The 15481-nt window shown below is 46.6% G+C and overlaps 1 pseudogene; it reads left to right on the plus strand.

Annotated features, from left to right (window-relative positions):
* The first annotated feature begins 279 nt into the window (after positions 1–279).
* LOC132219977 (peroxiredoxin-1-like) lies at positions 280–891 on the plus strand (annotated as a pseudogene).
* Positions 892–15481: the final 14590 nt, after the last annotated feature.

Raw genomic sequence — 15481 nt, forward strand, 5'->3', positions numbered from 1 at the left:
ATTGCTGGGTCCTTCTTTGTCTCTTATTAGATAGCCTTTGTTTTAAAGTCTATTTTGTCTAAGTATTGCTACCCCAGCGTTTCGTTTCCATTTTCATGAAATATCTTCTTCTATCCCTGTACTTTTTGCCTGTGTGTGTCTTTGGATCTGAAGTGAGTCTCTTATAGACAGCATATGTAAAGGTCTTATTTTGTCATCCATCCATTCTCCATATGTCTTTTGGAGCATTTAATCCATTTGCATTGAAAGTAATTGATATGTGAGTCATTCTCCTGACTGGTCTTGGTATTTCTGTCTCAGTGCTGCTGATAGCTAGATGTCTTCAGGAAATGCTAAAATTGGGCACCCTGGTCCCAACTTTAGAGCCACAGCTGTTATGCCAGATGGTCAGTTCAAAGATATCAGCCTATCTGACTACAGAGGAAAATATGTATTCTTCTTCTACCCTCTCTGCCTTTGTGTGCCCCATGGAGATCATTTCTTTCATTGATAGAGCAGCGGAATTTAGGAAACACAACTGCCAAGTGATTGGTGCTTCTGTGGATTCTCACTTCTGTAACCTGGCATGGGTCAACACACCCAAGAAACGAGGAGGACGGGGACCCATGAACATGCCCTTGGTGTCAGGCCCCAAGTTCACCACTGCTCAGGACTGTGGGATCTCAAAGGCCGATGAAGGCATCTCATTCAGGGGACTCTTTATCACAGTATCCTTCACCAGATCACCGTAAACATCCCTCCCTGTTGGCCGCTCTGTAAACGAGACTCAGACTAGTTCAGGCTTTTCAGTTCACTGGCAAACATCGGGAAGTGTGCCCTGCTGGCTGGAAGCCTGCCAGTGATACCATGAAACCTGACGTCCAAAAGAGCAAAGAATATGTCTCTAAGTAGAGGGAAGTACTGGGCTGTTTTAGGGCCATATAGCAGTGGATGGTCATGTGAACAAAACCTCTTTTGACTATTGCCAAGCTTAAAACACAAGGTCTTCAACTTAACCCAGATGTAGTATGAGACAGGTCAGGCCTTTCCTGCAGGGTTGGGGGGTGGGAGGGAGGAGGAGCCAATTTTCTTCCTTTGGAGGAAATAGCCTGAACTTATGGAGCAGGCGGAAGATGTAACTAGAAAGATATTGGGTCCAAGTTGTGAAAGGCCTTAACTGACAGACTAAGGAGTCTGGATTATAGTCTGGAAAATTACATTGCTTCTATACTTTTTTCCCTCTCCTTTTGGGACTCCAATTACATATACATTATACTTTGTACCTAATCTCAAATCTCCAATGCTCTTTGTTTATATGTGTTTTGTCTATCTTCACTTTAACCTCCAACATTTTCTTCTTTTACTAGGTTTGGACTTAGTTTGTTCTTCTTTTTCTAGTTCTGTAAGGTGTAAAATTAGGTATCAATTGTAGATTTTTTTAAATGTATACATCGACAGCTATAAATTTCCTTAGTGAGCACTACTTTCATTGCATTCTGTAAGTTCTGTAAAATTGTGCGTTGTGTTTGTTTTTTCATTTATCTCTAAGTAATTTCCAATTTCTCTTGTGATTTCTTCTTTGACCCTTGGTTGCCTGAGAATGTGTTTTTAAATTTCTACCTAGTTGTAAATTTTCAGCTTTCTTTTTGTTATTTTTTATTTGTGCATGTGAATCCAAACACAAACACTTGGATTTTAAAATACATTAGTCTCTTAAGTAGAAAACAAAAAGTGGAGCTACAAACCAAAATTACAATACTACTTTTATAACTGTCCATGTACTTACTTTAATAGATATCTTTTCATAAGGCTTTAAGTTTATCTAGGAATGTCTTCATTTCTCCGTCATTGTTGAAGGACAGTTTTGTGAGAAATAAGATTCTTGGTTGACAGCATTTTTCCTTCATTGCTTTGAATATAGCAATTCACTACCCTCTGGTGTCCAAGGTTTCTGATGCTTCTGCTCCTGATCTTACTGGCAAAAATATAATGAAAGTTGTCCTCTCTGCTTTATAAATGTTAATATTGTACCTTCCCATGTCTTATGAAACAGATATTTTCTTAGAGTATTGTGATATCAGTCAAGTTGTAGCATCATTTTTAAACCAATCAGAATTTAAGGAAAAGGAATTGAATGTTTTTAATGGTAGACACAATCATGACTCTCAATGACAAAAATTATTATAGATTTTCAAATTATAAATGAAAAGGTCACGGATGCATCCTACAGATTTTAATTTATAATAAAGCAAATGACAATCTTTAGTATCGCACATAAACAAAAAGGTCTTTCTGGTCTTTTAATTTTTTTAGAGCAAAGGTATCTTCAGAATAAAAAGCGAGGAAACCACTATGGTTTATTACCAGCTATGAAAGGCTGGTTTCTTGCTCTGGCCTTATAAAGCAGCATTGTAATAAAATTACAAAAAAACTCCTATAGAAGGTGCTGGCTGGGCTAAAGTTTTTGTCCTTGTAACCCATAAGCAGATTGTGGTGACCTATCAGACTTGTACTTGTTAGCTTATTATCACTCCCATGCCCCCTCCTCCAGCCCCCCGCCACCTCCATTTTATTTTTCTCTTTTATGTACTCTTTTTTCTCCATTAGTTATACTTTTTCTTTTCTCTCTATTTCCATTTTTCTTTATTCTCTTTGTCTTCTTTCAGTTGTTTTTTCTCCTTTTTCTTTTAATTTTCTCAAATTTTTTGTTTTCTACTTTTTTTCATTTTGTCCTTGTTTTTCTCATTTTTATTTTTTTTTAGTATTTTTAGTTACCTTTGTGAGTACAGTTGGTATATTTAGTATTGTCAGTAGAGTTAATATACTTAGTTAACATAATTATTGTTTACTTTCATAGGTAGTGAGTGTATTTAGCATTGTTAATGTTAGTATTAGCATAGTTTTGTTCTTTAGCATAGTTACTAATAATAGTTAGCAGAGTTTTTTAGTCTTGTCCATTAGTATAGTTAGCAAGTCACCATATAGATGACCTTGCAGCCATCTCTGCTGACCAGGAGCCCAAAGTGGGCATTATAAGTTCCTCAACACCATTGCAGAGAGCAGCCAAGGGGAGGCTGGACTGACACGTTCTGGACGGTACAGAAATGGCTGTCAAAGTCATCAATCAGCAGGGCTCCTCCAGCCTCCAGAGGCTTCCCCTGCAGGACTTCCATGCATGAAGGCATTCAATCACCGGAATAGAGTCAAGTTATTCAAGGTGACTGGAAGCAGCAGAAAACTCTTCATCATCATGGAGCGCCTAAGTGGAGGAAACATACCGATCCCCTGGAGGACCACTAGCACATGCCCAAGAATGAGGCCCAAGGCACTTTCCGCCAGCTGGCATCACCTGTGCAGCACAGCCACCAAAGGGGCGTGGTCCACAGGGACCTGAGCCAAAGAACATGCTCATTGATGCTCAGAGGGACGTCAGAAGTGTGGACTTTGGACTCAGCAATGTTGGAGCAATAAGGTGAGGACTTTCTGTGGTATCCTCTCATATGCTGCCCCAGAACACTTCTTGGGCCAAAAATATGATGGCCCCGTGGTAGATATATGGAGCCTAGGAGTGGTTCTCTATACAATGGTCACTGGGAGCCTGCCGTTCATAGAAAAGAACTTTGGGAAGCTGCAGCAAAAGATTGTGAGCAGAAAATAAATACCTCGTGCCATTGTTCCTATTTTTTGAATTGGAAACGACATTTTTAAAATTGTTGATTCTCATCCAAGGGATAGAAGAAGTTTATGGTAGACCCATGGCTCAGAGACCAGGTCCATCATCTTCAGCCCAGCCCTCCAGTGTGACCCTGGAGGTTCCTGTCCACCCACAGCCCTGGCAGCAGCAGCAGCAGCAGTTGAGGATCCCCAGAGGGAACCAGCAAGGGTCTGCAGGCGCTAAGCAGGTTCTTGAACTTTATGTTAAAAAGTTCTGATTCAGGTCATCCACAAAAAAGCATGGTGATGAAAAAATGTGCAGTCCATGTAAATGGTGGACAGCCAAGGAAGGGACACAACCAAAGAGTCCAGGGAGGTCAAGCTATGCATCCTCCACTTTAAATGAAGAGTTAAACCATGATGAGCTCAGGGAGCCCGGTCACGTGGTGCAGGGAGAAAGGACAAAGGCTGAGCCCAGAGCACTACCAGAAGAGGAAGAACATAATGTGCGCTCTGTGTGTGCCAGGACCCCTGGGAGAGACAGCACAAACTGCCACGAGGCTCTCCGCACAAATTCACACCAGAAGGGCAGCGGGCATCTCTGTGGCCTTCAGAACTCAAGACCAAAAATACCTGCTGAGCTTGGAGGATGGATGAAGCCGCCTCAGGGACAGCAGGAGAGGCCCCCTCGCTGCAGGCCCCCCACTCAGCCGGCCTGTTCCCCTGGGGTCCTTTTCACCTCTCCTGTTCCTCTTTCCTTCCACGTTTGTGCGAGGGGCTGATTCTCATTAAAGTACTTGGTTCTTCCAAGTCTTGTAATAAACTTGGTGCTTCAGAAAGATACATTGGATACTCTTGTTTGGCCTGCTCCCTGCGCAGAATCGGGGCTGTGCATCCTCCAGTTTGAGACGCATGTAGTGATGTAGCCCTTGGACTGAATCAGAACTAAATAGAAGAAAAAGAGAGAGAGAGAATTATTACAGTGACTCCCAACAGCAATGAATGTGGTTCTGAAGGGCAAGGCTGTGAGCCATACTGCAGGGCAGAAAGGCAGACCAGTGTTACCTTCCTGCACTCACGTTACCTAACACTTACAGAGCCCGAGGGGAATTGTGGTCCTGTGGCCTGTGCTAATTATGACCGAGAGGTCCACAACAGGACAACAATGTGCATCTTTGTTTCCTATCTATAATGTAGTTGTATCTTTCCCCTTTCCCTCTCAGGAAGGTGGCAGGATGTGAGGGTTTGACCATAGGAAATGGAGGTGTGAGGGCAGGAGGAAGCTCAGGTTCAGCAAACCTCTTGGTCAGTCATGGCGCCCCCTTCTGAAGTCAGAAAGTGGCATGGTGGGTTGGGAAATACAGGCTCTGCTCAAATCCCACCCCCACAACTCACCCATCAGCCCCTTACCTATTTCCTGCCTCTGTTTTCTCCTCTGTAAATTGGGATACAGCCCTCTTCACCCTCACCCTCACCCTCAAGATGAGAGTGTCCTGTATAAATTACAACACTAAGTGCTGGGTTGTTTTCAGCACCCTGGGCAGGGAGTGTAGGCCTCAGGGTGGTCCAGGTCAGGTGGAAATGGTGAGCTGCAGGCATCACAGGTGGGACATCATGGCTGTAAAGGACCTGGGCTAAGTGTCCTGGCATTCTAATATCCAGAAACAGGTAGCTGTTGAACTTGCTGAATAGCAAGATAAGTAATCAAGGTCATTCATTAATATCATGTATAACCTCTCTTGTCAATTATAATCACCTGAACAGAAACCTTCAGAATTTATTAATAACTTTGCCCACCGCAGAATAACCCTGCTCAGGTCCTAGAACATAGGTAGCCTTGCACACTTGTGGTATTTCCACCAGCTTCTGCATTTACTCTCTCGCTCCGTGTCTCTCAGTAGCTCCTCACTGTCTTAGGCCTGCCCTGCTCCAGGTATGAAATGTAATATGAGAACTAAAGCACCTCTCCCCACCTGGGCGGTGTTCCTGCAGTAATGAACCACCAGCAATCCCAAGCACCCGGGGTGTCTCCCACACCTCTGTACCTTTGCATATTCTGCTCCTCTTGTTCTTCAGTTCCCTTGGCTTTGAATCCTCAGCTACCGTGTCCATTTCTACTTTATGGTGGGATGATGTTGGTTGCTCACACAACACATTGCCTTCTTCCTAAGGATGTTCAATTGGAAGGAATTGGGGTTGGTCTATGGCAGTTACAGCCACTGCATAAACCCCTGCTAATGATTGGGTCGGTTTTGGCCAATGACATATTAATGGACAACTATGGGGCCTCCTGGGAGAATTTTTCCTTCCTTAAAAGAAAGAGATGGGAGGGAAATAGGGTGAAGTCTTGCTTCTGGCTTCGGTGCTAACCATGGAGATGTAATGGCTGGAGTGGAGACAGCCATAGCGCAATCATGCGGGAGTGACACCAACATTTGGTAATGGAGTACACAGGTGCATGGCATCTGAGTCACTGACAACGCTGTCACAGTGCCACCTCTGGACCTGCCATCTTTCACATTGTCTATCAACATTAAGTGTTAGAACCTTTGTAGTTTAAGCCAATTAAGATTGAGTTTTCTGTTACTTCTGTCAAATATTTAACCAGTAAAGACTTCGAGTTTCAGTTAAAATTCTCTTTTCTTAAAAGTCCTCCAACACACCTGTGTATCTGCTCAATTTCCCCACCCTTCAACCATGAAAACAGCTCCTAAGCCTAGAGTGCCCTGTCTCTCTGGCGTGTCCTTTCTGATCTGTGAACATCCCTGTGGCAGGCCTCTGACTTTTCATCTCTGTCCACATTGAACCTGCACACAGTGGGCCTTTAGAAGAGTTTAAGGACATCGATACCTGCACTACTCCTTGCCCAGAAGCCCAGAGCCATAAAGAAGCCTAGGAAATGAAATCACTGACCCAAGCAAGGCCTGCAGACCTTGTGAGCTTCTGCAGCCTCTTCAGCTTGAGTGGCAGGTCCCAACTCTCAGATCAGCCTCACGCCTGCATTTAAGTGCTGAGCTATTGATTTATGGTGAGCTCAGCCTCCTATTATAGCAACAGGAAGCCTTGTGCATAGAAAGGAGAGCATGAGCTACGGGGCAAGGGAGTCATGGAAAGGACTTTAAATAGATACATCCCTTTCACACTGGGTGAGGTTCTCTGCATGTCCTGGAAAAGACCTTGATGTGCAAGTAGGGAGTAGGGTTCCCCAAAACCCAAAGGAAGATGTTCCTTAGTGGGTAGGCGAGGGTTCTTGGCCTCACCCGTGGCAGTTCCAGATGCCAGGCTGAAAATGGGGGAATGCTTGTGTGGTCACAAAAGCATGAATGACTCTAATTTCCAAGCAAAACTAGAGAAAAGGATGGTAGGCACAGGGAAGCTGGGAGGGTGTGGTGTTATCAGTGAAGGAAGGTCCTACTTCCTTCCTTTCCTCCCTTCCCTTCCTTCCTTCCTTCCTTCCTTCCTTCCTTCCTTCCTTCCTTCCTCCCTTCCTTCCTCCCTTCCTTCCTTCTTTCCTTCCTTCCCTTCCTTTCCTTCCTTTCCTTCCTTTCCTCCCTTCCTCCCTTCCTCCCTTCCTCCCTCCCTCCCTCTCTCCCTCCTTTCCTTCCTTCCTTCCTTCCTTCCTTCCTTCCTTCCTTCCTTCCTTCCTTCCTTCCTTCCTTCCTTCCTTCAGAGCAAATTGCTTCTACGAGTCTCCTAACTGCCAGGTATCAGTGTCCAAGTCTCAGGCACCCACAGTGCACTGGGCTTAGGATGCCTAAGCCATTGTCAGAAGCACAGACTACATTATGCAGTTTCCCAGAGTACACGCTGTGGAATTTTGGTGTGTGGTCGGGCTCCTCAGTTCCTCACTATGAACCACTTACCTCCCTTCTTTGAGCATCAATCTTGCCCTTTAAAATGGAAACATCAGTTGCTACTCAACAGGGTTAATCCCATGAGATTAATTTGGTTTGGCCAGTGCCCAGATCTCAACAGATACCACTTGAACCATTTGGAAATCCAGATTAGATGGGAGGCAAACAATCAAAGCAGGAGAAAACAGTTTATGTAACTGAGATGTCTAAGTGTAGACAGCTCAGGCAAGACTACCTGAGCGCTCCATGAATTCAGCAAACATACCCCTCTGACCTCTTGGCTTTGCTTATTTCCCTCTGCGCTGTTGTCATTCTCACCTGCGCTTTCTCTTTATGAAAGCAAGATGGCCACCAACAGCCACAGACTCAGAGCATAACTGCTCAGCTCTCCAACTGAAATAGAACTTCTCTTCTCCCATGATTCCAACACTGGGGACTGACTCATGGGACTTGACTGTCACATGCCCAGGCCTGAGCCAATCACTATGGTTTAGGATGTGAAATGTACTGATTGGTCAGCTCTGGGTCATGGGACCTTGATGGAAGCTTGTGAGCTGTTCACCCTGTTCCTGGGGTGGGAGGTAGTGTGATGCCTGATAGAGCAGGAGTAAGTGTCCAGTTTCCTCTGTGCTTAATTTCCTGGGATTAACCTGCCCATATTCTCTACCCATGGCCTGTTGTCTTCTGTTTACAAAAGGATACCTGGCAGCATCTCTTCTCTGCCAAGCTTGTCTCAGGATTTTAGTCAATTTTCAGCTGACAGGCATGCTTTTGTGTCGTTATGTCATTTATTTAGTCAACAAACATCTACTGAGCACCTGTGAGCTACTGTGAGTTTTTAAAATTGTTAATTATCCTGAGAAGCTTCTTATCACCCAGGAGTCTTCCAAAGGAAATGAGTTCTGCCTCAGCAGGCTTATGAGGTTAGCTGTGTGGCCCTGAGGGAGTTGCTTCTCCTCTCTGGGCTTCTGCTTTCTCATCAGCAACATGAGGCTCTGGGGTAATGAGATCCACCACCCCCTCAGCTCTGACGTCCTGTGCTCAGTCTCAGAACACGTCTCTCCAGCTGTGAGCCCAGGACAGAGGAGGATCTGGGGGTTCTGTGTCTGCGAGGACCCCAGGCTCCAAGTTCCTGGAAGGTTGCCTGATGCCGTTGCTGCTACTGAAAATCCCTTTGGGGGAGTTTGTGAATCCCGAGCCCTCCCAACCCTGAAAGGCAGCGAGGGGCTCTGAAAGGGAAGTGTAGGGAGGTTGATGGAAAGGAGGAAAGGAGACGAGAGGATGATGTAGAGCAGCGGTTCTCAAATTGTGGGTCTCGACCCCTTTGGGGGTCGAACTACCCTTTCACAGGGGTCGCCTAAGACCATTGGAAAACACATAATTACATATTGTTTCTGTGATTAATCACTATGCTGTAATTATGTTCAATTTGTAACAATGAAAATACATCCTGCATATCAGATATTTACATGACGATTCATAACAGTAGCAAAATTACAGTTATGAAGTAGCAATGAAAATAATTTTATGGTTGGGGGTCACCACAACATGAGGCACTGTATTAAAGGGTCGAGGCATTAGGAAGGTTGAGAACCGCTGACCTAGAGGCCCCAGGGGCTGATGGCTGGGTGGGAGAGCTGCAGGAGGAGCAGGCATCATCTAGGCCAAGAGAGGGCCGAGTATTGGGGACCATCCCCCTGTGCAAAGGCCCCGAGGTGGCCTGTTTGAAGCACTGGGGGTATGGGAAGGCTGGAGGCTCCGGGCTGCTGAGAATCACCTGTCCTCGGTAGAAAAGTGAGAAGCCCCAAGGAGGTTTTCAGTAACCCCCATGTTTTCGTCTCGTGCTGTCAGCATCGGGCACTCCTCTGCAGTGGCATGGGAGGGGCAGGTGTCTCTCTATATTGATGGGGCTGTCCTTGAACATCTGAGGCCAGTTTGAATGGTGCTTTTTAAGAAATAGAATCCAGAATTATGTGCAGGATTTAAGAAAGGTCCCTACTAGTGAGGGACCCTGTTTCAGCTTCCATAGCTTCCCAGGAACCTACCTCTGTCGGTGAGTCAAACACAAGGTTTTAGTAAGAAAGCCTGTGTCTGTGTTCTGTGCCCTGACAAGCTGTGTGACCTTGACCGGGCAGCCTGACCTCCAGGGGCCCCAGGCAGTAGTGCATTTAAGGCCCTGGACCTGGTAAGAAAAGGACAGTGACAACACTGAGGGTTTCCTCCTCGGGGAGAGATGTGTGGCCTGGGGATTTTTAAAGATTCCAAATGGGCTGTGGCGCCGTGTTTGATGCTGTTTGAATTAATGCAACCATTACGCTTTGTCACATCTGCCTAATGTGTCTCTTTATTCTTGTTTCAAAGCAAATTGCACATCATACAAAGAGGTCAGTAATGTGATATAACTTCCCATTTGAGTAGAGCAGCCCTCCTCCTCTCTGCTGGCTGCAAGTCCCCCCATGATGTGCATTGCTCTGACCTGAACTGTGTGCCCACATGCATGTGCATGCATACTCTTGGGGTTTCTCTCCCTGGAATCCTCTTTCTTCCTTCCTTCATTGTGCTGAACACAACCTCGCACTCAGACAAGATCAGTGTTTTGATGGCTTTGATCAGAGCTCTACTGTGCCCCAACCCCCTCCAAATCAGGTGGGCATCAGGTCTGGCTTGGTGCAGGGGCTCAAATTACATCACCAGGAGCCACCTCAGCTCTGCTCTCCATGCAGGCCTCACTCTCAGGTCAGTTTCCCCAAAGTAGTAGCCATGGCAGCCGCCTGTGGGTAAAGAACTTCCATTGGCATAGTTCTGTGGTTAAGTCCTGGCACAGAGATGCTGGACTTGGGTCACACATCCATCCGCAAACTGGTTACTGAAGCAAAGGGGATGGAATCCGTGGGTTGGCCAAGTCCAGGTGACGTGCTCACTTTTGATTCCGGTACGATGGAAGATTAATGTCTCCCAAACCACAGGGACTAGGAAAGGCTTAAACAACAGAAGTTTACTTTCCCCCCTTCCGGTGGCTGGAAGTCTCCGATCAAAGTCCCCCAGGGTCAGTTCCTGGTGTGGTCACGCTTCCTGGCTGCAGCCTGCTGCCCTCTCACTGTGCTCACATGGCAGAGAGGGGGCGCTCTGGTGCCTCTTCTTCTTGTCAGGGCACCAGCCCTACTGGACCAGAGCCCCATCCTTTTGACCTCATTTAACCTTGAGCACGTCACAGGCCCCATCTCCAAGTACAGCCACTCTGGGGGGTTAGGGCTTTCTGGTTATTTCCTTTTTCTTATTGTTTTGCTCTCTTTTTTCTTCTCTATTATTCTTTTTGTCTTGTTCTCACTATTCTTTTGTTCTCCCCCCATTTCTTTAATTTACTTAATTTTTGTTTTATTCTTTTATTCTTTTTTTCATTGTTTTGTTTTTCTCATTTAAACAAATTTAGATAGTATTTTAAACTAGCAATGTTTGTACCATTAGTATTGTTGGTAGAGTTAGTATAGATTGTTAGCACTGTTATTATAGTTATTGCTTTGTAGGATAGTTAATAAGCATAGTCCACATTGTTAGTGTGTTAGCGTAGTTAATAATCATAGTTAGCATTGTTAGTATTGTCGGTTAGTATAGTTAGCAAGTCACCATATGATTGACCTTGCAGCCATCTCTGTGGACCAGGAGCCCCATAGTGGGCATTACAACTTCCGCAACACCATGGAGAGGGAAGCGAAGGGGGGATTGGGCTGACACGTTCTGAACAGTACAGAAATGGCTGTCAAAGTCATCAATCAGCAGGGCTCCTCCAGCGACTTCCCCTGCAGGACTTCCGTGCATGAAGGCATTCAATCACCAGAATATAATCAAGTTATTTGAGGTGACTGGCACCAGGAGAAAACTCTGCCTCATCGTGCAGCACCTAAGTGGAGAGAACATATCCGATTACCTGGAGGATCACTACCGCATGACGGAGAAGGAGGCCCGAAGTATTTTCCATCAGCTGGTATCACCTGTGCAGCACAGCCACCAGAGGGGCCTGGTCCACAGGGACCTGAGCCAAAGAACATGTTCATCGATGCTCAGAGGAACGTCAAAACGGTGGACCAGGAGCCCCACAGTGGGCATTACAACTTCCGCAACACCATTGGAGAGGGCAGCGAAGCGGGGGTTGGGCCGGCACGTTCTGAACGGTACAGAAATGGCTATAAAAGTCATCAATCAGCAGAGCTCCTCCAGAGACTTGGACTCAGCACTCAGTTTTTGGGCGATAAGTTGCACAAGTTTGTGGTACCCTCTCTTATGCTGCCCCAGAACTATTTCTGGGCCAAAAATATGATGGACCTATGGTTGAGGTATGGAGCCTAGGAGTAGTTCTGTATAAAATGTTGATAGGGACCTGCCCTTCATAGAAAAACACTTTAGGGAGCTGCGGCTGCAGATATTAAGCAGAAAATAAATACATCACGCCATTTATCCATCCTTTGAATTGGAAAAAGACATTTAAAAAACTGTTGATTCTCATCCAAGGGACAAAGGTAGTTTATGGGAGACCCAAGGCTAAACATGGGCCAAGAAGAAATACTCAGTCCTTACAGTGAGCCTCCCTGTGACTACATGGACTCCTGGGTGACAGACAGATATGAGCCTGGGGTTTGAGTGGGATGAGAACCAAGAGACAGAAAAGCACAAGAGGTTTACTAACATAGTGGCCACTTGTCTCATTGTGAACAGCAAGAAACCAAAACTGGAGTGCCTCACTGTTGTGATAGGGCCCTTCTGTTCCCCTGACCACAACAGCCATGGTTCCTCCCCAACTCAGGAGGTTCACCCAGAGTTCTCCAGGTGTCTGGAAATGTATAAGCAGCCTGAGAACCAGGGGTTGTGACAGGAGATTCAAGAGCCAGCCGTTCCACCAGTCATCTCGGAGTCAGGGGCCGCCACACCCAGCCCAGCCTCCAGGGTGGCCCTGGGGATTCCTGGACACCAAAAACGATCTGATAGTCATAGCAGCAGCTGTGGATCCCCAGAGGAAACCAGCCAGGGCCTGCAGGGGTCACCAGGAGAATCTTGGTCTTTATGTTGAAAAAGCTCTGCTCAGGTCATCCACAAAAAAAAGCTTGGGAAAATGTGCAGTCCATGTGAATGGTGGACAGCCAAGGAAGGGACACAACCAAAGAGTCCAGGGAGGTCCAGCTACGCATCCTCCACTTTAAATGAAGAACTGAACCATGATGGGCTCCAGGGAGCCAGGTCACATGGTGCAGGGAGAAAAGACTAAAGGCTGGACGCGGAGAGCTTCCAGAAGAAGAGGAGCATAATGTGCACACTGCGTGTGCCAGGACCCCTGGGCGAGAGAGCACTAGATCCAGTGGACAGTGGAGCTGTGCCAACTGCCACGATGCTCTCCGCACAAATTCACACCAGAAGGGCAGCGGGCATCTCTGTGGCCGCCTTCAAAACTCAAGACCAAAAATACCTGCTGAGCTTGGAGGATGGATGAAGCCGCCTCAGGGACAGCAGGAGAGGCCCCCTTGCTGCAGGCCCCCCACTCAGCCGGCCTGTTCCCCTGGGGTCCTTTTCACCTCTCCTGTTCCTCTTTCCTTCCACGTTTGTGCGAGGGGCTGATTCTCATTAAAGTACTTGGTTCTTCCAAGTCTTGTAATAAACTTGGTGCTTCAGAAAGATACATTGGATACTCTTGTTTGGCCTGCTCCCTGCACAGAATCGGGGCTGTGCATCCTCCAGTTTGAGACGCATGTAGTGATGTAGCCCTTGGACTGAATCAGAACTAAATGGGGCGGGGGCGGGGGGGGGGGGAGAAAAAGAAAGAATTATCACCATAACTCCCAACAGCAACAAATGTGTTTTTTGTTTGCTTTTTTTTTTTTTATTGATTTCATAGAGGAACGGAGAGGAAGAGAGATGGAAACATCAATGATGAGAGAGAATCATTGATTGGCTGCCTCCTGCACGTCCCCAGCTGGCAACCTAGGCATGTGCCCTTGACTGGAATTGAAGCCTGGACCCTTCAGTCCTCAGGCTGACGCTCTATCCACTGAGCCAAACAAGCCAGGGCACGAATGTGGTTCTGTAGGGAAAGGCTGTGATCCATACTGCAGGGCAGAAAGGCAGACCAGTGTTACCTTCCTGCACTCACATTACCTAACATTTGCACGGAGCCCAAGGGGAATTGTGGTCCTGCGGCCTGTGCTAATTATGACCGAGAGGTCTACACTAGGACAACAAAGTGCAGCTTTGATTCATGGCTATAAGGCAGGAGTTGGGCGTTTTCCCTTTGCCCTTTAAGAAGGGACTGGGATGGTGGGTTTGATCACTAAGAATAAAGAGCAGGCCTGGGGGTGGGAGGAAGCTCAGGTTCATCAAACATCTCAGAACAGTTAGGAGGGTGCAGTCCTCTGAAGCCCGGAGGTGGCATGGTGGAGTGGGAAAGGCAGGCTCTGGGCTCAAGGTTCACCCCCACAGCTCACCAGCAAGCCCCTTACCGACTTCCAGCCCCTGTTTCTCCTCTGGAAACTGAGACATAGTTATCCTCGCTCTAAGTGGTTCTCAACCTTCTGGCCCTTTAATACAGTTCCTCATGTTGTGACCCAACCATAAAATTATTTTCGTTGCTACTTCATAACTGTAATGTTGCTACTGTTATGAATCATAATGTAAATATCTGATATGCAGGATGGTCTTAGGCGACCCCTGTGAAAGGGTCATTTGACCTCCAAAGAGGTCTTGACCCACAGGTTGAGAACCACTGCCCTAAGAGGTGTGGGCTTCCTATGTTTATTACAACACAAAGTGCTGGGTTGGATCAGGTGCCCTGGGGGATGGAGGTGGTGGGCTGAAGGCTGGGCCCAGGGCAGGGAAAGGTGAGGTTGCAGGCATTACAGATGTAACATCGCAGCTATCTAAATAACAGGGTTGAGTGTGTATCTTTTAGTATCTTGAAACAGGTGGCTGCTAATAGCAAATTCATTAATCTAGGTCATTGATTAAGGTCATCCTATGATACAGGTGACCTTGCACACCCATGGTTTTTCTATTTGCTCCTGCACTCTCTCTCACTCGGTGTCTCTCAGTAGCTTCCCATTGCCTAAGGCCTGCTTGCTACAGGCATAAAATGTGATATGACACATTGCCCACCTTTCCCCCCCTGTGTGGTGTTCCTGCAGTGATGAATCACTACCAATCCCGAGCACCTGAGGTGTCTCATGCACTTCTGTACCTTTGCATGTTCTGTTCCTCCAGTTCCCTTGGCTTTAAACCCTCAGCTACCTTGTTCATTTCTCCTTTACGGCAGGATGATGTTGGTTGCTCACCCAGCATATTGCCTTCTTCCTGTGGATATTCAGTTTGGAAAAAAAAATAATTACTCCAGGAAGTTACAGCACCTGCATTGCCCCTGCTAGTGCTTGGCTGGGGAACTTGAGCCCCAGTTGTAACCAATGAGATATTAGAGGATGTCTACCAGGGCTTGTGGAAGAGATGCTCCTTCCTGTAGAGAAATAGATGGGCTGGGAAGAAGGTGGCCCCTTGCTTCTGGCTTAAGCACTAACTATGCAGATGTGAAGGCTGGTGTGCAGGCAGCCATAGGGCTACCATGAAGGAGTGAGAAATATATTCTGGTAATGGAGTGCAGAGGTGCAAGGCATCTGAGGTATGATGACATTGGTGGACCACCGGACCAGCTCTGAACCTCCCATCTTTCACATCATGCACAACATTAAATGTTAGAAGACACTATAGTTTAAGCCACTCTTAGTAGGTTTTCTGTTACTTCAACCAAACACATATCTAATTACTACAGCCTTCAAGTCTCAGTTGAAAATTGTCTGTCCTTAACTACTTCCTCAGTGCACGTGTGTCCCCTCAAGGCCCCTGCCCTTCCCCCTGAAAGCGTCTCATGAGCTATGGTGTCTGTCTGTCTGGTGTGCCCTTATTTCATCTGTGAAGAGCCCTGAGGCATGCCTCTGTCTATTCCTTTCCGTCCACACTGAGCCTGC

This window comes from Myotis daubentonii, chromosome 17 (assembly GCF_963259705.1).
Source record: "Myotis daubentonii chromosome 17, mMyoDau2.1, whole genome shotgun sequence".
NCBI lineage: Eukaryota > Metazoa > Chordata > Mammalia > Chiroptera > Vespertilionidae > Myotis > Myotis daubentonii.